This window comes from Perca fluviatilis, chromosome 5 (genome assembly GCF_010015445.1).
Source record: "Perca fluviatilis chromosome 5, GENO_Pfluv_1.0, whole genome shotgun sequence".
NCBI lineage: Eukaryota > Metazoa > Chordata > Actinopteri > Perciformes > Percidae > Perca > Perca fluviatilis.
Window position 1 is genome coordinate 14,056,375 of NC_053116.1, and position 25,418 is coordinate 14,081,792.

General features: G+C 38.4%; 1 protein-coding gene across 2 annotated transcripts in view; it reads right to left on the reverse strand.

Moving 5' to 3' along the window:
• The window catches only part of LOC120558702 (metabotropic glutamate receptor 4-like), a 232,360-nt gene that overhangs the window by 205,929 nt on the left and 1,013 nt on the right, over nt 1-25,418 (reverse strand). The gene's annotated exons all lie outside the window — the stretch shown is intronic.

A 25,418-nucleotide genomic window follows, 5' to 3' on the forward strand; every position in this document is an offset into this window, starting at 1 on the left:
ATTATTTTCCGTTATATTATTCACTTGAAATTATTGAAAGACCATACATTACTCGTTTATGAACACCAATTTCACAATAATAATAATAAATAAATCAATATTACATGACCACTATCACTACCCTCTCCAATCTGTCAGAGTTGAGTTGATTACGGTAACGATATCGGCAGCTATGTATCTTTTGTGGGGTTGGGGGTAACAATAATCAAAAGTGGCCAGTTTAACCCCCCCAAAAATGTTATTATAATGATGAATGTAAAATATTATATAAAAAAAGGTAAGTGGTAGGCTTTCTTGATTCAATGTAAATGGCAAGCAAAGAAAAACATTTTTCACATAAACCCCCCCCACCTCTGGGTGAGACTTGGTTGCACCCAACCCTTCTCTGTGTTTTTCAGGCTCACAGCATGGTGCACTTCCTGAGATTATTCAGTAAGCAGAGAAATGTAAAAGACCGGTCCACAGTCTGCGCTTCTTTTCCTAGAACTCGTATTTCTTTCAGAGGACTTTGTGCAATATATCCATATTCTTCGATCTAATATTGATAGTCTTTTGTCCATATCTTATTCATTTGAGTTCCTTTTATTGTCGTTAGCTGTGATTTTAAAGCAGTTTTAGCTTTCCCATGATGCTTTTGAAAGTTTTTGAACAATCAGAGGAGTTGCTTTCAGGCCCCGTGAAATAAAGTCGGAAAAATACACATTTGACCGACCCACAATGCTGCAATATATTGTATTGATTTTGGCTTTTTGTAATTGTTAGACATTATGAATTGAGACATTTGAATATAGTGCTCACTGCTCATATGTCTACATGTACTGTATGTATCTGGATAAGTTAGTAAATTACATTTGAGAAATCCCCTTGATTAGCCTATGTCTGATATTTTTGGCAGGGGGAAAGCAAGTGTTGGTTTCTCTTTGCATAATGAAAATGCTTCTTTTTTTGTTATTTTTTTTTTTACTTGTCTGCTGGGCTGATGTACTGATGTGTATTGATTTTGACATATTGAATTGAGTGCTGTGCTTTTTGAATTTGACATTTTGAATTGAGACATTTGAATATAGTGCTCACTGCTCATATACCTACATGTATGTAGTTGGACAAGTTAGTAAATTACATTTGAGAAATCCCCTTGATTATGTCTGATAGTTTTGCCAGGAGGACAGCACGAGTAAAGGGGAGGGGGGCCCTTTGAGGTATAGTGCCCAGGGGCACCACATTGTCTTAATACGGGCCTGCCTCCATCACATGCCTTGTTGCATCTTCAGGGAACCATACTTGGCCTAGGGAGTAAAATAGTAAACTGTAGTCATAGTATTGTGATTTGTGTATTTTTTTAGTTCAATCATCCCATTTCATAAGTTCTAGACAAACAAACCTCGTCACTTAGATATAAGTCTTTTGATTGCTCATTAGCTCAGAGACCTTTCCTAAATCTCCGTTAAGGTGGAAGAGCTCTCTGACAGAATTTTCTGAATGTTTTTGAGTACAACCCCAAATTATTTGACTAATTACATCCCCCTCTCCTCATCTCTCCATCCTCTCAGTGTAATCTCAGGTATAATCTGAAACCTCTCTGCCCTTCATGGCACATGCTTTGACATGCCTGCATTAGACTCTCTGTTAACCTGTTTCTAGGTATGGGAACGTTCATGTGCTCAAATACCAAACTGTTCAAAGTAGTGGAAAGAAGATCCCATGGGAAGTCTCTTGAAAAGCCTGGAACACCACTGCTTTGCATCACACAATGCATTGTCATTGCATAGCATGCCTCAAAGTGTGCACAGAGGAGCTCTGTTGCTTTAATATTTGATATTTTCTATGGGGTCCACCGTGTGTCTATCAAAGATGGAGACAACCTTGAAACAGTCCCTCCAGGATTTTGAGGCCTTTTTTTTAGATTGTTGCCTGATGAGAAATGCCTGATTTTGCGAGAGCTTTTGTAAAAAATTGCGATAAAATTTGCAATGTCTTTTGTTTGTTGCAATGAAGTTGCGGGAGACAGTGAAAGTTTTTTTTTTTTTTGTATAGTGCTTTAAAAATAAAAAGGAAACTTGTTTTGGGAGAAAAAACAACTCTGGGCTGAGTTTTCCTAGTAACCTTACCAAAAAGGCTCAGGATGCTGCAAATCTTGGTATAATATGAAAATGGCTGGTGGGTTTAAGACAAAAAATGATAATTTATTGAATTAATCAAATTTGAACATATGTGTCAGTGGCTTGTTGATCTTTACATTGTTAGTTAATTTCCTATCCTGGCCTGGAACACCCATTCATACGGTTTGATAAAGTACTTATTGGACTTTAACTTATCATTGCACTTAGATTAACGAGTGTAGCTGTCCTCAATTTAGGTTATTGTGCCGTCTCATCTCCGGTTTTTCCTGCATCCACCGTGTGTGTTTGTGTGTGTGTGTGCGTGTGTCAGTAGCGGGGGGGAAACTGTATGAGCAGCAGCCCCGCCCCCGCGCACTGCAGACAGCCGAAAGGATTGGAACAGCAGCCGCTTTCAGCAACTTTAGAGTGAAACATCGTTACAGCGTACGTTGATGTTAAAATGTATACAGGTTGGCAGGGCGGTCTGAAATGTTTTGCACATTTGTATTTCGCTGTACGTTTTGTTAGTAAATGTGAGATGTTCGAGTCTTGCCTTCATATCGGCAATTCAACAAGCTCTCTCTTACTCCTGCTTGGTCAGTGGTACTCAGAGTCACATTATACTGACGTAAAGTCTGGCACGTGGGACTGCTGGGATTGGTTGAAGTCACGGGAAACTCTGGTTATTGGTCAAATTTGCGGAAAAAGTTATGGTGATTGGTCAAAATTGCGAGTCGCACCAAAGTCACGGAGATTGGTTGAATTTGCGTGAATTGGCGCAATCGCGACATTGCGAAATCCTGGAGGACTGTTGAAATGCCTCCCTCAATTTACACATATGGTATCAATGAGAGAAAGTAGGCTAAAATGGAGGGTGGGGGCAGAAAAGATTGAGAAAGAGGAGGGGCAGAAGTGAAAGTGAGTTGTGAGTAGTGGGAGGAGGATTCACAACATTAGACCCCATACTGCCATACTGACAACTAATGAAAGCAGTCAGTCCTTTATATATCACTTTTGAGTTTTATTACAGTATAAGAGGTTGTGTTCCTGCTTAGGACCCAATTTTAAAAGGCTTGTGTCGTTCTTTCTTAATAAAGCAAAAACACACACTTCCCGGACACACTTGTCACCGTTATCTTAAGGGTTCAATTTGGAGTTTCTTTTACCTTTTTAAATGAGGGTTAATTTGCACATATTGAATAGAATGTGAACTACTGTATGTTTTCATCCTGTTTTAGCCATTTGTTTCATCCATCATAGCTCAGAATAGAGCTCCATGCAACGGGCACTGCAAAACAATTGTGCAAATGGGAATTATATATACAGTAAGTTTGCATACGGGAAGAGGATTGTAAGTGATGAAAACAGTTTAGCCTTATCTCTAATAAAAAGATTTTTTAAGACATTATTTATTTGTCTCATAATGAGCAAGGTCCTTTGACTGATCTTGTTTTTGACAACAGGGCACAGAATGAAGAGCGCAGGTTTTCTTTTAAACCATTGAACCATTTTTAAACGTGGAATACCTAACATTGCTGGCTTCATTTATCTGTTAAAGAGATGGCTTTTTTGTTCATTCAGACAGAGGTGTTTTTACATAAATTTTCCTTATGACGATATATAAGTATAAACAGTATATCCAGCATGACGTGTGCATAAGGGACACTCGCCCACCTCTCACAATGGATCCTCCAATACATTTTCTCATCAATTTCATCATTTATTAGAGAATTCTGACACATTCTGACTGTTTGATAAAGTCTTATGCTGGTTAGACATTTAGTTCATATTTGCTCACATGCTGTATGTAAACCGTTATGCTGGATATTTATTAATTCAGCCTTGCAGTTGGCATGAACAAAATTGAAAATATACTGCTGCACTGTAAACCTTTGATGTACATGTACAGCTAAAATCTCACTGTATCATACTGTAAATGGCAATGCATTCTGGGAGAAAACAATAATATTACAGCACTATCTGCGATTTTTAAATACCAATGCAACTTGGGAAAATAAAGATACACTGCAGCCAGTATATTACTGTAAATTCAAATAATACAGTTAGAAACTGGGTCTATTTACTGTAAAATACCATAACATTTAAAAATGCAGCAAAGCTGCTGCCAGTATATTACTGTAAATTTACGGTGAAAAGTTTTACAGTGTGGGCTGAACAGTTCTAAAGTTTTACGAGGTTTTTTGTAGCCGAGTAATCATTTTTATAGACAAATCTGACATGAGAAGAATCCACCTAATAAAACCAGCGTAATCAGAGTGTTTCATAGTTAATTAAACTGATTTCCATTTCTTTGATCATATAAGATGATACCTCGTCGAGATATGTCCAACAGTGATCTTAATTAGGCGAACAAGACATGTATTTAATTTCACTCTGTGTATTTAACCTTGCCTTTACATTCATCTGATGGCATTTAGTTCAGACTTGTGTGTGGAAGTGTTTCTGTAATGTTACTAAAAAGAAAAAATTGCTATTGTGTTTGTTTTTTTTCATAAAAGTGGCTCAACTGTCGAAATGAGGTGCATGGCAGACGGGGTTTTCGTCATCATTAAAACACAGAAATATACAGTACAGGCCAAAAGTTTGGACACACCTTCTCATTCAATGTGTTTCTTTATTTTCATGACTATTTACATTGTAGATTCTCACTGAAGGCATCAAAACTATGAATGAAAACAGATGGAATTATGTACTTAACAAAAAAGTGTGAAATAACTGAAAACATGTCTTATATTTTAGATTCTTCAAAGTAGCCACCCTTTGCTTTTTTTGGTAACTCTGCAAACCCTTGGTGTTCTCTCAATGAGCTTCATGAGGTAGTCACCTGAAATGGTTTTACCTTCACAGGTGTGCTTTGTCAGGGTTAATTAGTGGAAGTTTTTCCCTTATTAATAAAAAAAGCAAAGGGTGGCTACTTTGAAGAATCTAAAATATAAGACATGTTTTCAGTTATTTCACACTTTTTTGTTAAGTACATAATTCCATATGTGTTCATTCATAGTTTTGATGCCTTCAGTGAGAATCTACAATGTAAATAGTCATGAAAATAAATAAAAAAACGCATTGAATGAGAAGGTGTGTCCAAACTTTTGGCCTGTACTGTATAAATATCAGGTACCTAAAGAGTCGGATCAACATTTTGCTTTAGCAGCTTTAGTCCTCTGAATGCTGCCATGCCGCTGCAGAAATGTGTGCAGTGGGATGTTCAACCTTACATCAAGAAAGAAAGCCTCCAGCTGTTTGTGGGTGAAGGGGGGGGTGGTTCTGCTTTGCACTCTGGAACATCTCATAAAGGTTTCATGTGTTTGTGGAGTTCATGGAAGCAGTTTGACTTCATCCTGGTGTTTGTGGAGGTACTACTGAATTTGTCTTGCAAGTTGACATTATCATTTTAAATTACTGGGACTTTATGAGGCAAGAGTGTGTTGAATCCCAATTGGTGGTGTATAAAAAGGCTCACAATCCCTGGCAGTTGTGCTATAATGCTAAACGGTCAAACTAACTAAATGGCTACCCAGACCATCACAGATCTAGCATTATTTTTAACATTGTGGGTTAAAATCATTGTTTTGCTGTTATGTCAGTTTACACCCTTTGAGATTAGTGTTTTTGCCACTGTTAAATGATCCCAATTTTGTACTAAATACATGTTTTCCACACACACACATTGGTTATACTGTAGATAGAAGCAGTTTCCAAATGGCTGACATTCCTATTAATGCCAAATTTGTGTAAATCATAATTTTCCGCAACACAGAGGTGCTGTTTAAATTATGTGTTATTTAGGCTACAGTTTTATAGGCTTCATAAACATGTCTGTTGACTCAGTAAAGTTTAACTGAAGGCTCCTCTTTGATGATACATTATTTCCATGTTTGTCATCGTTAGCCTGATCAGCTGAAGCTGTTGCCCAAGCTACAATATTATTTAGATTTTAACATTATGTCTGCAGTGTGGCTGTCACCTTTTTTTCTCATTGGAAATTCAAACTACCATTTGAACGTGGATTAAATTAAATATTTGATCTGTAATGATCTCTGTATAAGTACAGCAGGCCAGGCCTTGTACTTCAGCTAGGGGATGATCTAAAGTGCACTGTCCATATGGTGCACTGCATGCTCTGATGCTGTCAGTCCAGGCTATTTTTGTTCTATTCGCTAATGAAAACTGATAATTAATATACCAAACAGTCTGAGAAGTGATATGTGGAAGCAAAATTATGGATAAAGGTAAGGCTCTTCCTCACAGTAATGCCACTCATGTGAGGCAGCAGAGGCACAGCGAATGAATGGAAAACATTCATTCTACAACATTATTTAGAAAAAGGACTGGCTTGTCCCTCCCTCATTACCACCACTGAGGTGCCCTTGAGCAAGGCCCTTAACCCTAACCGCTCCAGTGGAGCTGCTCAGTGGCCAGCACATCAGACTCTGGTTGTACTGGGCAGCATCAAGGTATGAATGTGTATCTGTGTAAATGTGATCAGGGTGTTCCTGCAGTTAAATTAAAGTAATGACAGCCAGCCTTATTTTTTAAAACTTCATCTATGTAAGTATGCAGACTTTTTTGTTTGTTAATCAGCTAAATTTGACTTATCTGTCCTTGAAGTTGTGTTTTCTTTATTTTTTCATCTGGTGTACCAATATACTATATGGCATTTAGTAAGACAACACATTCTCATTAACGGGTTCATACGATTTAGTATGAAAATGTATGCACACCAATTCGTATGATATCCTACGAAATTAGGCGACCGCCGGCTGGTCACGTGACACCGGCTACAGAGCTCTGTGAACTGTCGGTCGTATCAGCGGCAGCTGGTAGTTGAGTTTAGCCGCCCATAGGCGACTGTGAGCTGGCTACCGAGCACCGCCGGATGACGGTCCTTTCAGGAGCAGTTGAGTTTAGCCAAGATAAATAGAGCGTCATGTGGCAGAGACAGTTAAAGCAACACTAGAGCACTTTTCCCAATTCTGTCCCCCTACAGGTTGGAAGCAGAATTGTCCATTACCGCTGTCGTAATGTCTCATTATGTCTCATTCGAACTACAGATCCGCTACCCGATCTGGCAAACTTGCATAATGTAATGTAATGAACAATTCCGCTTACAACCTGTAGGGGGGACCGATGCGGGTAAAGTGCTCTAGTGTAAGTTAAGGGACCACAATGACTAAGTTTAGGAAAAAGATCGTTTGGATTAAGACACACACATTTCCTGGGTGAAAGGCTTTTGTTTTCACCAGGAAGCGAACTCCACTCCCCAGCTTGAAAGAGCTGTGTTTTATGAACCACCCATCCACCCTGACCTCCTCCCTAAGTAGTCCACAGTGTTCTTATACAGCAGCAGTCAATGTTGTGAATACAGTTATACATTTGTCGGCTACATACTTATTGCAGTGCGCTATTTTTCGTAGCTATATGTATGAATGTTTCATGAAAACAGCCTGAGTTAAGAACAAGTGACAAATGATGAATATCCTGAGTTGAAACCCTATATAGCTATTATTGTATTAGACTTGAGTTGTGTTTGAAAAGATTTATGTAATGTAAATTTATGACTGATATTTGATAAAAAATCAAAAAGGTTAGATGCGTTTTTGAGTTCACGCTGACTGAGACTAATTAAACGTTGAAATGAGTGGCAGCTACAGTAAACAAACTCCTTTATTGCTTACTTGTTTCATAGTTACACAGTGACTAATTGAATGTATCAGCCCAGCTCTAAACGGAGCGAAAGAAAGAGGAGAGAGAGAGACAGATCCGCTTCGTCTGTCTCTTGACTTTTAAATAGCACTGCAAATAGCTCTGTCTCTGTGGCACCTCTGAAAAGCCAGACTCAATCCCTTAAACTGGCAGTTGGGTGAACTCTGTCCAGCCCTTAGAGCTTCAAAGCAAAATATATATCCTGATGCTCCCTCAAGGCTCTGATCTGACTCCTGAAGTGTAGAACTGCTGCTTATCCAACAAGACATTGAGAAAGTTGAAGATGGTGGATGTCCCAAACACAAATAATGCAGGACCCTCAATTAGGAAATGCAGGGGATAACCAGATTTTAATGTAAACCAATAAAGACTTAACAAAGCACCACTCTACAGAGAAACTCTGTTATTTAGTGATAACTGCACAATCAGTCTCGACCTTGACAGGCATAATCACTTTGTTGGTGTCAGATCTCTCAACGTTAATTTGTGGAAACAGATTGGTGTAAAGAGTGTGAGAACATGAGAAAGCATCCTAATGTTTTTTGGCATTTTTTAAATGCAACATCAGGAGTCTGCCTAAAACCGAACATGACATGATACCCCGAAGAGCGCTTGTAGTTGAGGGTTTAACTGCCCTGCCATTTTTAATCACTGTAGGCGGCCGGGCGGAGACAAGCGGCAGACTAGCTCGGGCTCACAATGCCCTGTCACCGCTCCCAGCCAACCATTCAGGATGACAAGTGTCACTGTGCCATGCTGATATTCAGAAAACACAGCCTGACCGCCTACAGGAATATACTGAACCTCTTTCATTTCTGCAGGCTCTTTATTGTAAAAGGTGAGTACAGATGCTGAATAGACAAGCACTTTATATCAAACCTGAAGTAGTACTTCGACCTGTGCTGTTGTGTACTGTAGCTCTTTATCCAAATACAAATCCTGCAACTACAGTATCTCTTGTTCTTGTTGGGATTCACTCTTGATCATTCAATCTCCCATAAAGCTTTTGGGATTTAGAGAGCAGACATTTACACTCTCTGCCTCCTCCTTATAACCCTAGGTTCTCTTTCTTGGCACTTACTCAGAGAAGAGAACAGGGTCCCTTGTGATCGCGCAACCCCTGGCGACAAGCAACATTACATAACCACCTTCAGAAACTGAAAAATGCAGCAAATCTACAACAGCAAAGAAGCAGATACTGACGTGATAAAAAAATGCCAGGCATGATGTATAATATTTAGAAATTATGATAAGATATGCTTTAAAACTGCTGGATTTGCTTTAACTGTCATATGGCATTATTTAGATGTGACATAAATGTTATGCTGTATCCTATTTGCGATGATATTGTTTTTTTCTGCGTTTTATCTCGCTTGGGTGTTTCACTTAATGCTTAACATCAACTTGCAAATGGAAATTAGCCTTTAAGCCAGATTTAGTGCATTTACATCACATTGATGTTAACCCTTAAATGGGCAAGAACACAGAAATAATAAAGAACATTTTTTCATTCATATTTTTTTCCAAAATATGAATAAACAAATAAAGAAATAGATGAAATTGAAATTTATTTTGCCTTGTTAATAAGAAAAAAAATCTAACAAATGACAATTACTCCCAACAAAACAGTACAGTAGAAAACTATGCATCTATACTGATAATGTACTGAGGATTTGAGGATAGAACAGTTAAGTACCTTTGTAACTAAACAGTTTGTGTGGTCGTGAATAGTGGAAACGCTCCCAAGTTAATTCAACATCTCACTGGCAGTAAAGCAGTTATGAGCATTTAGTCCTGTGACAATGTCTCACTTTGCATTTACACATGATTGATGTCTGCCCAGTGAAGCACATCCTGCATCAACTATGAATTGCATAAAGATACAGATTATTCCTCCCTGGGTATCCTTCCTATGTATCTACTCAGCTATATATCCCCGTTTGTGTGCGCCAACCTCTGCCCCATTATTAGAGTAATTAGTGGCTCTAGTGATAGAATAGAATAGTTGATGCTGCTGCTGCAGATAATTGACTACAACTAGAACTATGTAAAAGTAATTAAGAACATCATCATAAAATTAGTCCTTAAAAGCTATTTTTTCACAACGAAATCTCTTCAACATATTGTAATGCTGCTGCAAGAAAATCAACACAGGAATAGTGACGTTTTCACTGCAAGAACACTTGTTCAATTATAAAACTAAAGTTGATCCCAGAGTGTGGGCACTAAGTAACATGACTACAGTACCTGGGCCAATCCCCTCTGTCAACTGTTTTAGGGTTAACTAATGTGTGCTGTCCTTGATAAATACATTAAAAAGGAAAGTAAATAAAGTAAAAGGGGAATACCGCATATGTGAAAAAGTTCTACAGTATAAGCCTTTTGTGGCCCCAGAGGGAGAAATCTGATTTACTGTCTCAAGTGACATTACTTGACATCAGTTGAGTCTAAAGTCTACAAGTTTGACAATGAAAGAAATCTTGGGGTGTGATACCTCTGTAGCCCACTCCTCATTTCTGCTTGAGGCTAACAAGACTACATTAGCCGCTACTATAATAACACACATGAATCTCCGTCCAAACTATCTGCAGTTGGGATGAATTGTGGGTAATGTAGGTGCCAGGCTTTGGCAATAAAGAAGAATGTTTGGAATAAAAAAGGACTATGCCTGGTTCTACTGCATCGATTTTGATCCTTTTTACTGTCCGTTATGCGTCCAACAATGTTAAAGGAGCGCAATGCTAAATTGATGGAGTGCTCTTCTAAGTATAAATAGTTGTCAACATAGACATACAAAGAATGGGTTTAACCATTGGTGCAGATACAGACAAGAGTCTGTGCTTTGATTTGAACAATTAGCACCCTCTTCATTTGCAAGTAAGATAAAAGTATTGGCTCCTTGTTTGTTAATTAGCACAGTTGACTCAGAGGACCAGGGCTATTAAATCAAGTTAATTATCAGCCAGTGCCGAAGGAGAAAAATAACAAAGTACCAGAAGACAAGGCCAGTAACCTTGGCGATGAATGAAGCTACAGCCAAGTGTGGATCAACAGGAAGATTGGCATCTGTTTAGGTAGAACCACAAAACCATGAATTAGACAAACTAAATTTTTTAGTTAACCCTGAACTCATCATCCTATCCGCACAATGGAAAGCACTATTGTAGCTTCGAGCCAAAGTCTTGAGGAATTGAAGTCTTACTAGGAAGGTCAGACAAAAGTAATGATCCTTTCTCTTTGCAGAAAGAAGTGTCTTTTCTATAAAGAACCCTTTTCAGCTGCAGCAGATGAGTAATATAACATTGTTTATAGTGCACCCAGTGATAATGGCATCTGACTAATTCAAATACTGCATAGGAATGTCTGTAAAGTATTCAAATGAACTGAAGAAAGTGTTTTTACCAGCACTTTTGCATAGTGTATTCATAATAGTAATGTGACAAGGACAAGAGAGTGAAACAGGAAACAGATAAGAAAGAAAATAGGAGGATTTTCATTCAGATGGGTAATGACCTTTAAATTGAGTTTAAGTATCTTACATGAAAACATCCTCAGATATTTTGAACTTTTCAATTCCATTATTACTGTTAGTTTTTGTCTAACAGTGTTGGCGAGTTATGGTTATGGTCCTCCCGGGGCTCGCTCTGCTGCTGTAAGCATTATTATACCCTTGCAGAGACCCAAAAAATAATGAGCAAGACTTTTGATGGTAATGAACAAAGAAAAGCAAAGAAGGGAAAGGAGAGGAAGCGTAAAGGTGCCATTCTTTTCCTCTCTCCAGCCAGGAAGTGTCAGTCCTTCAGAGATTGGATATAATCTTCTACATTGAGAAGCATGGGGCGATCATGGTGCCCTGTCACCAGTAGTCCTTGTCGTTGATTAAGGCTTTTCATCCTCCATTGGGCTTAGCTGTGGGCCTCCCAGCACTTTGTCTTGTGACATGCGTAATTTCCTCCTCACAGTCTCCTCATCTTGATAGTGAGCTAATAGAAACTCTCTCCAGATCCGCTCCTAATGAAGACAGATCCTCAGATGGCAAAGCAGTCTCATTTATATTACCAGTCTATCAACTTGTTTTAAGTAGCTTAGACATGTCCCGTGCGACAAACAAAAGGGGGGGGGTGGAAAGGCAAGTGTATAAATATAATTTACAAGGATTTACAGAGCATTATTTTTGTTTAAGCCATATGATAGCACTGCTGATGGTTTGCTTGAGCTCGAGACAACGAGGAGGTGAGAGGACTGTCAGAGGAGATTAAAGATTTGATCAGATTGTTGTAGATATTCACTGAGGGTTGTCTGGTTTAGCAGATTAGTTTAGGGTGGCTGGATAGTTTAGTGAATGTTAGTGCTACAACTCAGGATTATTTTCATATTGATGAATCTCTTATTTTCTTGCTTCACCTACAAAAAGATCCCAGATCTTAAAAGTCACATAGGTCTTGTTTGATTTTACCAACAGTCCAAACATATGCAGTTTATAGAAAAAAGGCAGCAAATTCCTATGTTTTAGAGGCTAGAGCCAGCAAATGTTTGTCTTTAAGCATGAAAAATGACTCAAACTATTAATTGATTATGAAAATGTCTGCTGATTCATTTTCTGGTGATCGATTAAAGCTGCAGTGGGTAAAAAGCAACAAAAAAGTATTTGAAGTAGCGTGATCTGCCTGAAGCTCTCCCTCTCCCCTCTCTGTTGCACGGGAATATGCATGCGCACAACAGCCAATAGGAACACTCTCTCTGTCCGAAATAACCTGGGATTGGCAAAAGTTCCGCCACAGGCTTGATTTTCTTAAGCCTGAAAACAGAGCAAAGAGGAGATACAGAAGTCTAGTTTTCTCTCAGACCACTTGAATAACAATATGCTGAAAGATTAGTTTGGAATTTTTGCCCAAAGATGCCAAAAACAACCTAACACAGCTTTAACTGACTAATCATTTCAGCTCTAGTGGAATGTATATAAAATAAGTATATAAATCAAGCCAAATGCTATTTTGAGCTTTTCTGTGTTTTTATTTAGTTTCATTTTTATCCGAGGCCTGGTGTGCAGCAAAAATCTTTTATGTAACCTGACAACAAAAAGCAGGATGGCAAAATACGTAAATGAAGCATATACATAGCAGTTGATAGGGTCCAGGTGTAGGTGGATGATGTAACGATATATCAGACAAAATGTAAAGAGATAATCCTACACAGGTTACCTCTAAGCTGGCCATGTCGTTCTTTGAGGTTGTATGTTTTCATTACTACAGCGTCTGACCTGAAACAGTCTGACATTAGCCTCTAATGATCCCGTGCATCCCACTCAATAAGCTTGAGGGAACAGACAACTCTCTCTGGCAGAGCCTCTGGTTTAAGGGGTTTGTTAACGTAATACAATCATTTATAATTCAGCAAAACACTGTAAATATTTGGGTATAATAATTGCAGTATGTCAGCTAACAGCTAACAGTTATTTGCATCATTAATTATTCTGCCGATAATTTTCTTGATTCATCTATTAGTTGTTTAGTCTATGAATTGTCAAACAAATAGTGGAATGAATGCTCATCACAGTCGTTCAGGGCTCCAAGTTAATTGCTTGTTTTGCCCGACCAACCCCAAAGATATTCGATCAAACAGTGGTATAAAACAGTGAAAAGCAGCACATCCTCACATTTTAAAGACTGACACCAGAGAATGTTTTCAAGCATTTTTTGTTATGACTCGCTGATAGGCTAAATGGATTAATCAGCTAATCATTTCAGGTCTAGTGTTTATGTTCTCCAACTTTAGCATTTGCAAAATAATCAAAATGTCTAAAGCCTTAGGGCTAGGTTAGTTAACCCTAACCCTAAATATATATTTAATACTTAATAAGAGATAAGGCAAATGTCTGCTCTCAGAAGAGCTTTAATCCTCCCTGTATCGCTGTCAAAGTGTGCTCATCTTGTGCAATAGAATATTGGAATATTATTTCAAAAGGAAAGCCTGGAGCTCTTTGCCGTGAATGTACAAAGGTATATGATTCAGGAGGATATGGAAAGTGTTTGACCCCATTCAGGTGTTCATGAAGACAAGAATGTTGGCCTTATTATCTTTGAATACTGAATATTGTGATGTAAACAATATGCTGCAAAATGGTCTCATTGTCTGATGATTAAAATCAACAGAATATAGGATGAGATGATACGTGCCACTGTATTTAACCACCGATATGAGAGCTCATTCTTCGACTTCTTCAAAATGTAAACCTATGGATTAAAAGGTGTCAGAAATAAAAATCCCCACACCATATTGCTCACAGGTTAGAGTTCTGTGCTTTGTCATCGGCTTTGGCAGCTTAACACATTCTGGTTACTTACTAATTTCAAGATACAATTACAATAAATGATAGTATTACAACAATATTTGGGTTCACTTTCAATTTTGTTGTACCCAGTGATGCAAGAAGTACTTAAATCCTTTGGTGAAAAAAAAAAAAAAGTATTGAAACATCAATTTGAAAATACTCCAAGTCCTGTATTCAAATCCTACTCAGGGAAAAGTACAGAACATGTACTTAAAATATCCAAGGTAAAAGTACACTAAAGAAAAATGGCCCCTGTGACATCATTACATCGATAGAATTTGAATACTGATGCATCAATGCATACATAGCATTTAGTTGTCATAGCTGGTAGAAGTGGAACTAGTTTAAACCTAGGGATCACTCCCCACAGGCTCACAAATGTAATCTGAAGAGATGTGAGATGATAAATGGTGTAAGAAAGTAGTTGGAAAAAAAGGTTGGAAACCACTGGTTTGAACTTAAACTATGCATTGTATTTTATAAGCCTATCTAATGTTTTTTTCAGGTAAAATCTTAATCTGAAAAGCAACTGTAACTACAGCTGTCAAATAAATGTAGTGAAGTTTAAAAACGTCAATATTTCCCTCTGAAATAGAAGTATGAAATGGAAATCCTCAAGTAAAGTATATGTACCTCAACTCTTAAGTACAGTGCTTTAGTAGATGTACTTACTTTCCACCACTGCATGTACCAAACTACATCAGAGAAGGTTGTTGCCCTTGCATTCACATTATGGAGATTCAGCCTCGTTCAAACAATATATTTATTAAACCCTACGTTGGGGCTTGCAAACTCTTACTTTTGGTTCCCCAAGTTGTCGCACTGGATGAACCAAGTAGCTGGAAAGCTCTAATTTATTTTTTAGCTTGTGGGCAAATACAGTGGTCTAAATTCCAATAAACATCTAAGCTGTACTATTACATGCAGTCCCATCACTCTGTTGGTGGAGATTATTCCAGAATTCAACCCCGTGGTCATTTATGTGGAGTGCAACTTTAGAGGAAGTGTGTTGCGTGTTGGACTTGCTGGATGCTAAACCCTGCAAACATATTAACATCAAAGAAAACTATAAGAAATAGACATTAAATGCCAACAACTGGTCCTCAATTTGTACAGAGGGAAGGCCACCGCACAAGGTGGAAAATCACACAGGAAGTAATCTTGAATCCTTGGAAAAAAATCCATATAGTGGAAAATCATGATATGACTTCCTGATGAATCTTCAGCAGCGGCGCCCCTTTTCTTTCATAACTGAACAATGCTGCAGGATAGCAGAAGCCAACGGCACATAATGCATAATGCAATGAATGTATGAGGTTTAATAGATCGTGAAAATGGCAGTCTTATGACAGAGATGGAGCATTTCATTAGAAAGCCTATACGGGTGGCTGCTGTTGCACTGTGATAAAAGACTAGCTGCCCACACAGTACACCTGGAAGGAGGAGGCGTTTTGTTCCCACGATACCCTTAATTAGAAGTTCGGAGAGCCGGCAGTCTTTTGGATCCAGTTGTAACTTGTTAAGAATCCTGGATTAGTAAGCCCCAGTCTGAAACAATCTGTCTGTAACGGAATTTTTTATCCTTGTATTTTATTAGTATGGAGAGATGTACAGATCATTAAAGTAGTCATTTATCCAAATAGCTAATTGTCACAGTTCAGGTACAGGGCAACTGGGAGAGGATCCAAATGCAGACACTAAGGAAAAGGAGGTTAAATTAAAGGCACTTCACTAGAATCGATGGTCGATAAAAGGAAAGCAAACAGATCTGACAAAGTAAATACAGGAAAGCATTTCATAGAGCTGTTTAGCAACATGTATGTTACTGTATACTTAAAGTGTTCATATTATGGTTTTTGGCTTTTTTCCTTTCCTTTATTGTGTTATATATATTTTTGTGCACGTTATAGGTTTACAAAGTGAAAAAGCCTTTCAGTGAAAAAGTGAAAAGTTTCAGTTGTGAAATGTGTGTATAAAAGGCTCAAAAAGTCCGTAATAGAGCCCTCAAGCACTTTGCCAACTTCACAGTCGGACAGTCCTGAGTCCTCTCGGACTAAGCGGTAGCATGCACCAAAGTCTTGTGAGTGTGTAAGGGGGGACATTGGAGCTGGGCCACCGATTTACAGGAGCACCTATGCAAAGGCGGGAACGGAAACAGGTAGTAATAGCTCAGCTGGACCACTATGGCGGCTATGAGTAAGCAGCACTGGCAATCTTAATACAAAGACAATGGTGCAGGGTCAGTTGTAGAGCTCAACAATTGCAGATATATCGGTGTCTGAGTATATGTTGGCCAGAACAGAAATTCCATGTGCGAGGCATGCTACTTTAGAAACAGTAAAGCCATTACATAGTTTGTTCACAAGAGAGCACTGACTGAGTTGATTTATCAACCAGAAAGTGCGTAGTCCGCATCCAAACTGTTTATGTCATGTGTTATATAATGTAAAATAAATCATATTTTTTTTAAACTCATAATATCAGTATTAGCCTCACAAATCCTGTAAGTCGAGCTATAGTAGGTGACTGGCAGGAGCAAGAAAGTGAAGAGGGATGACCTGTGGACAGATGAAGAACAGCGAGGTCCATAAAGGTCCACAATGAGTATGAGGCCTAGGGGGAAGAGAGTCTGAAGCTGGAGAAGGGGGGAAACCTTTTGTGGCTAAATCAATTCATTTCAATTTAATCGCCATGTACAACAGATTTGCTCGTGGGGGACACAAATCTTTGGCGTCAAGTTTAACTTGACAAAATTTGCGACGTTGACCAATAGCAAGCCATCTTGATGGTGTTAACCTTTGAGTGAGCCGAGAGCCAGAGAGGGTTACACCAACTTTTAATAAAACCTCCTCTGTTGCAGCATAAATTGCATCCCAAACGAGGAATGGTTCGCTGTTATGAGACAGGGGTCCATGGTACAAATACGTATTTTGGAACAAAATGTCCAGTAGCTTTGATAAAAGACTCCTACAAATTTGGATTCAATAAAATGCTATCAAACCTGATCACTACAGAAATGTATACAACATGTATGTCCTATAACACAAGACTGCAGCAGCTAAGGATTAGACTTCACCAAGTGATACAAGTTAAAATATTTGCTTTTCATCTTGCATTTTAATGCCATGTATTTCATCTTGCATTTTTAATGCCATGTATTTTTGTTCTTACAGCTTGGTGGCACAAGTACAAGTAATCTAGTGGAACTTCACAATATATCAAATGCACTCCATGCCATATACTAATATTTCTCTACATGGATAAGACATCCAGAGAAGAAAAGGCATGGCTGTGTGTGTGTGTGTGTGTGTGTGTGTGTGTGTGTGTGTGTGTGTGTGTGTGTGTGTGTGTGTGTGTGTGTGTGTGTGTGTGTGTGTGTGTGTGCGTGTGTGCGTGCCTGCGTGTATGCAATCTGGGGTCTAGAATAGTGTTTGTATTGATTGAGGAAAGTCTACAGAGCCACCATTACAGCCACGTTGTAAACAAAGACATGACACACTGTGTAAGTCAGATGGAGAGTTCGAGGTACCTTGAGTCGTGAAACAAATATGGTTCACAACAGCTCATTGAAGATCCTGGCCACGCCACGTCTGTGTTCACGCAGCAAATCTGTGGCAAATACTGTGAGTCATTAATGCTTTCACTAAAGCAAACTTTGGGCTGACATTGGAGTTTATAATAACTGAGTACATATTTTTTTCTTTACATTTAACATTTTTTGAGTTTTTTACTGCAGTTTAGAAAAGGAAATCTAGGATCCGACACTCATGTTCATACTGAGCCTGAACCTGTATCCAAAACATTCACGGTCAACAACTCATCGGTTTTTCCAACAATATTCGCTTGCCTGATGATTATTTTTATGGTTATCAAAGTAATTGCTTAAAGGAAAGGTTTGACATTTTGGGAAATATGCTTATTTGCTTCTTTGTCAAGAGTTAGATGAGAAGATTGATACCACTGTATCCACGGTTAGGGAACAATTGTGGTCTTGGTTAAATATTGTAAAAGTCTACATTAAAAAGCATGGGTTTACTTTTCTAATATTTAACTAACGCTACCATCTTTCCTTAACCTCAATCAAACAATATTTCCTAACCAAACCATAACCAAACCCAACCACATGTGTCACATGATCATTGAGTATATAAGTATAATCTCGAGCAGAATGGGTATTTTTATAGAAATTCTCACTACAGGATTTTTTTTTTTTATATTTATGTATTCTTTATTTATACCCATCTTCAATGTATACAGCCCACCAGATCTGTCTCTGTGTGTCTGCATGTTTGCAATATCAGTAACCGTTTTGAATTCCCCACTTACAGGTGTCAGACATGAAAGCTGGGAGTGGTAGACATGGTTTCCCATATCGCTGCCTCTGCATTAGTAATCAGGACTTGGTGTAAATACAGACATCTCATTACCGGTGAGCTGAAGTGTGGTACTGCGGAAGGGCAAGGACAATGACAAGGATTCTCTGAGTAATGGGCTCTAAGAGATCAGCACAGCATTAAGTGGACCTGCGGTGCACGTAGTAGCCCTACAGGCCCATTATAAAGCAAAAACACAACCAAGTGCAACAACTAAAGCCTCTAATGGCAGTCTCCCTTTACAGTTTAATGTTGTTAAACACAAATCTGTGGATGTTGTTGAGGAGTGCATTATGATTGCTATGGTGAACTATTGACAAAGAGAAAAGGAGATGTTGAATAAAACATTATCCTGCATGCTGTTCTTTTTTTGCATTTTTCAATTGATTGTAAACCTTAGCTTATTGGTGCCAGCCATTCAACGGGGACCTGAGGTAACTTGCACTCCTGCAAAGTCAATATGTTAATGCATTTGGCTGAAAAACAATGACATTGTGCTTCCTCGTATATGTCCTAAGCTTCCTCTCATGCTTCGCTCATATTCAATTGTGGAGATTGTTGACTCGGGCAAAACAAGGAGCGCATGGGATTGCAATTAATCATGTCCAGTGTCTGCCAACAGTGATACCTATATTGGTCTTTGAACCAGTGTAGGTTGTAGGAAGAACGCTTTTTGGCATCCATCTTTCTTCAAGGCACTGGCAGGCTAATGAGAAAATCGGATCTGAATGGCGGATCTATAAGCGTTCACTGTAGAGAAGAACAGGAGCAAAATTAGATTACCGTCTTGGTTCACAATGCTTGTTACAGGACTTGCTTTGCTTATTTCAACCTGTCATGTCGTAAACGCTGACCAAATTGAGAATTTATTTTTACAGTGTGTATGACTTTATGTTGAATTACAATTTTTCCAAATCTCTGCAATAAACTCATCCCATCCAATCCAACTGCACATATAATTTAATATCTCCATGTGGCCCTTTCTGTGGAGCCAGCCACTGTGGCACACAAATTGTAATCAAGGCCAGGAGAAGTGCACAGAGAGCTGGGTGGCTGTTGACTGCAGGATTTAGAACCCCGGCTGTGCCTTCCCACTGCTGCTGGCAAGAGATTTCTGCCAGGCGCTGGTGTGCAGAATAAGAGCTAATCTGGAGTGGTCTGTTGCTGCTAAAAGGAACTGGCCCTAAAGTCATGCATTATGGGAAAAGTGGGGATACTTTTCATTTCCATGATTTTCTGCTGTAGAACTATGTAGAACATTTATCCTGAATGCTGGACCTTATTAAGAGTTGTGTTTTTCCTTGACTAACACTTCTCAATGAATCCCATTCAGTCTGAATTTCATGGGATAATATTTTCCTCATTGCAAAGATATTGTCATTAGAATCAAAACTGTCCTTTTTTAATAAGCTGTGAAAATGTTACTATGTTTGTTCATTGGAATATTTTTAACTTTGCAAGTTCCCAGACACACTGTAATTAATACACATAGAAGTGACTATGATGTTTGTTTGGACAATATAGCTTTATAGTTTAATTGCACAAACGATTTAGTCTTTAAGGCACTTGGCTGGAGTCCATGAGCCAGATCTCTTTAGTCTGAAGATATGCTTATACATATTCATGATGAGTAGTGGGCAGACCTTAACATTGACAAAGAAAGTGGAAAAATTTCTCAACTTACAAATTGTGAATATCAATAAAAAAATGAAGAAGTGGGCCCCTTTGTGAAACCTGAACACTTGAATTTATTTTGTAAAACATACAAATGCAAGGAAAGTATGAATATAGTGTCCTAATATATATAACCATATATATGGCCAGAAGCAGCAGAAGACCATAGATTTAGAGAAAACTTGATCCAACAAAAAAATCAATATAATACCTATTAAAAATCACCATCATTGTCAAGCAAATGAAATTGAGAATATCAAATCCATAATGCAAGTGACGCAAAGATGTTACACAAAAAAAGAAATCCACATGACCAGGTTACTATGGCAACCCATTATCCACTGAGGACAGCTGTGTAGGTAACAGACAAACTAAGAAAAAACAGCCATTAACGGTGTGATTGAACTACAGTTTTCAGTTTCAGCTTGTTATGAGCTTTAACAAGCTGAAACTGAGAGCAGCCTCACCATGTTCAACCCAACAGGTAACCAAAATGTAAAGTCTGTTTACTTCGTGTTTAGTGATGACAGAGCATGAATACAACCATGAAAAAGCATCTGATTTAGCAATGTTACCTGCACCAAACAACACCAAACAATTATAAGACTTGCCTAACCCTAACGAAAGCATCGGCCGTTTCAGAAAATGCCCCAAAACGTCATGCGTTTGCATTCAAATTCACAAACCCTAGTGGCTGTATTTATTATGATTCATCAGCAAAGGAGGAAGTACTGTAGTGTGCTGTTGTTATGAAGCCCCAAAATCCAGTCAGGGAGGAGTTTGGGGTGGATGGATGGGACAACAAAACGTCTGTCTTCAACACGGTCCATTTCTGTTAAATTTTGAGAACTTTGTGAAATTACTGACTGTACGTCGATCTGTGTTTCACTGTCCCTGTTGTATTCAAGCTAATATTAAGGAGGGAGATGGACACGTTAATTTTATGATGCCAACAACATACAGTATTTAATGTTAATGTACACCCGAAGCTGCAGCTTTAACAGTAAAATATGTGAAAAGTTCTTGTCTTGTAATAACCCGTTATAACTGGAACCAGTTTGTTTTTTATTGGCTGATGCATACAAATATCCTGTATTGTTGTCATTCAGAATAAATAGTTTGGATTTATTATGGTGTAAAATCCAGCCAAATCCCAATCTTCTAAAATTGTACTCCAATCTAACACTAATCAACAAATATGTCAGTTACGCAAAAAAATCGCTATATTTGCAAGCGTTTATGTAAAGGGAAGCAGTTGTTGATGTCATGATTGCAAGAGCCACCGGCACTGTCAACACATTGCCTTTTTAGCTAAAGATTCATGATTTTTGAGTTTCCTGTCGCGTTATCTCACAAAGTGATTCAAACATATTGGGTGATTAAATATAATCATCCTGCCAAGAAGGAAATGTTCTGATAACTGGAGTCAACACAAAGAGGAACTAACATTACAGACATGTGTCGAAGAGATAAAGGTGCTTATTCACTAAGTTATTTAAATATTTATTACGAGCACTTTATCTCCCTTACGTGACTCTGTAGGTTGAACCAAAACATCACACTGTCTGAGTTATAACAGATGTATTAGTGATATGGATCCATTATGCTTTTGACTCATTTGAATGAACTCTGCCTGTCAAGAGGGACCAATTATTTCAAATGTTAGTTGAAGCTGGTTTTGCTGAGTACAGCATGTGGCTAAGAGCAAAGATTAATTCGACACCTCGTCAAATGTGTCTCCGTTATGAGGAACTCTCTCGCTGTGATATGAAGATTATTTGCTACATTGTTTTTGTTGTAAATCTTGTAAATTAACCAGAGTGCGAGTGGATGTCATCTCTGATTAGTGTCAACAGGCCTCTAATGAAGATGTTCAACCTGTAGGCGTGTGGCAGCTCTCATGCACCCACTCTGTGATAGGCAGCGGTGGAGGAAGTACTCGGATCCTTTATTTAAGTAGAAGTACTGATACCACACTGTATAAGTAGTTATATAGTACTATTGCTGTATAAGTAAAAATCCTGCATTGGAAATGTTACTTCAATTAAAGTATGTGAATATAATCAGGAAAATGTACTCAAAGTATTAAAAGTTCTTAATGCAGAAAAATGGCCATTATAGTATATCATTAGATTATCATTACTCATGCATTAATGTAAATGCAGGCTTTTACTGTTGTAGTTGGTTAAGGGGGAGCTAATTTTGTAACTATTTTGTAAGAGACTGCGACTAATTATTATTTTTTATTGTGGATTAATCTGGTGAATATTTTCTCAATTGATTGATTGATGATGTTTGTAAAAATTCTGAAAATAGGGATAAATGTCCAATCAAAGAGCCCAAAGGGATGCCTTCACAATGCTTGTTTTGTGTAACCAACAGAATAAACATCCAAATTGTTAAAAAATAAATGAAAATATTTAAAAGCAGCAATTCCTCAAATGGAAAATTTATTTAAATATTGTCTAAATAGTTGCCATTTAATTTCCTTTCAACTGATTAATCGACTGATTGTTTCAGCTGTACTGTACTTTGTCAACTAATTGTAGTGGTGTAAAAAGTACACTGTTTCCCTCTGAATGGAGTGGAAATATAAAGTGGTATGAGAAGAAAATACAAATACCTAAGTACAAATACCTCATATTTGTGAGGACTTGAGTAAATGCATGTACATACAATCCACCACTGGTGATAATATAGTTTTCTAACAGCATTGTGGTTTTACACAAGAGCAACTGGACATTAAAACATTTTCCCAAAAAAAAAAAGCCTGCAATAAAACAGTTTTACCGAAAGACACGTATGGCAGAAATAACTAAGCCTTATAAAATGGAAAGCTTGTTAAAGGATCACTGGGGAAGCAGAATCAGCAGTTTGGAAAATAGGATTGTGTTGAGAGTGTAAGGAATGGAGATCATCAGACTGCGGTCCCCAGAGGACGGGATCCAGAATGTGGACACTCCACGATGATCAAGAAGCAGTGATAAGAAACAATGGAGGAATGGATATCTAAAACTCCTCCAACACAAAAGGAAAACCTCGCCGCCTGATTGTCTGTCTGTCTGTCTGTCTGTCTGTCTGTCTATGCCTGTCTGTCTGTCTGTCTGTCTGTCTGTCTGTCCAGAATGGGGACACTCCACGCTTATCAAGAAGCAGTGATAAGAAACTACGGAAGAATGGATATATAAAACTCCTCCAACACAAAAGGAAAGTCTGTCTGTCTGCCTGTCTGTCTGTCTGTCTGTCTGTCTGTCTGTCTGTCTGTTTCTGTCCCTCTCCTCTGCTGGGTGCCTGTGAATTTCAGCGCTGACATACGTTCGAGCTTTCAGCTCGTTCTGAAAGGAAATGGAAGAGAAGCTGACAGAGGAGAATGATTTATCCCGCCCTGTTCCTATAATGTCACACTGACTCGCAGCAGCATGGAAAATGAATTACCAAAGATGGAGGAAATGACAGTAAACATATCCTGGATGGTTTTCTGGTTATAAGGGGAACATTATCAGGATGGGAACAGATTATAGTACAAGGAAACTCATTTGGATGTAAAGGTTAAAAGTAAAAGGCTCTGTGCTGACAGTCAGTCTCTTACTCTGTTTATTGGAGCTTCTCCAAGCTTTGCATCTTAATGAGATTTTTGTTTTGTTTCTGGGACAAAGTTAATGAGGAAAAATGCTGAATGCCTTGTGCCATTAGAAACTTAAATAATACTGTAAGTACACTTTTAAATGTTCAGGTATCCTCCTCGAACAGAAGACAGTTTCAGGTTTTTTCATGATGCAAGATTTTGGGGCCTGTCAACAGCAACCATCAACAGTCAATTTTGCAGTAATTGTTTCTTTCCCTGAATTGGGCCTCTGGGGCAGTACTACCTCCCGGGCTGCATACAAATCCCACTTTCGATTTGAAGACCCTAAATTGAACTATGGCCCAAACCTTAACCTCAATATCTGAAACCAAACAGCCATTTAATTGGTGGATCTTGTTGGGGGTCGTGTCGTGTCGCTTAACGTGTCGTTCAGGAAATTTCTAGAAGGTTCTATCTCTTCTTAACGAGAGTGTACTCCAAAACACCTTGATATACTGCGGCAGCACAGCCAAGTAGTTACTGCAGGGCAGATGAAGCTTAGCATAAATGAAGGAGGAAAACACCGTAAAAGCAGGATAATGAAGTATAAATGTGCTCCGATGAAGGCCACCGAGTCAAAACATGAAAATAAGAGAAGCCAAAAGAGTTTGAGATCAGTAAGAGGGAACTGTAATTTATCATGATTTTGGATTCTCTTTGACAAATGTGATTTAAACAGCATTCAGGTTCTTAACCCGTACATTTGTACTGCCAATATACTGAGGATTTTCAGTATAGCTAATATGATAAGTCATTTACAATTCACCTGTGTCGTGGCACGTAATAAGCTACTGTGAAGATTGGGAAAACTAGTTTTTTCTACTGGATAATCACTAATGCACATATGCTGTGACTGCTGATGGAGATTAACACTCCAGACAGTGTGATATTACTCAAATTGTACACGCTGGGTGAAGAACTGGTGCTGCAAAGATTTGTCGAATCTGTTCTCTTACTGTGACAATGAATGTAGGAAACGGATTATTGCAGCTAAGGCTCCATTTGCCTGTTTTTTTTTCCCCCCCAAAAAGCAAAATGAAATGGTTCAGATTAAATTTTAAGTGGCTCAATGAAACATTTCTGTGTGAGTGCAGCTGTTTTCAACAATTGTTTAGGGAGAATCGGATTGGTCTAGACCAACAATGTAAGAGTTTAACTAAAGTCTTTCCGTTGTGGGTTGTTGTCATTTGCTACTATTCTAATCTCACTTTTTGTTGTTTTGGCATCAAATGAATCACTTCAATTAATGCATATCCACTAATTGAAATCTGGTGAGGTGTTTGTGAAGGTTGGACTCGCAGGAGATCCAGGCGGTTATAGAGCAGAGCTTAACAAACCTTTAGCTAAACACAGACTGTCATAAACAATGTAATGAACGGTGGGAATGGAAGCTTCATGGCACATAAAAACCTTAAAATATGATGCTTCATATATCACTCCAGGATGTCTGTGCGAACGGATTCTTTCTTTCTTTTTCAAGTCAGAAGAAAACTGTTCATCAGTTCAAACATCCCTCAAGAAATAATCCTTGGATGTTTCAATACATTCAAACAAATATCATGCATTCAACAGCCCACAACCAGCAGAAACAT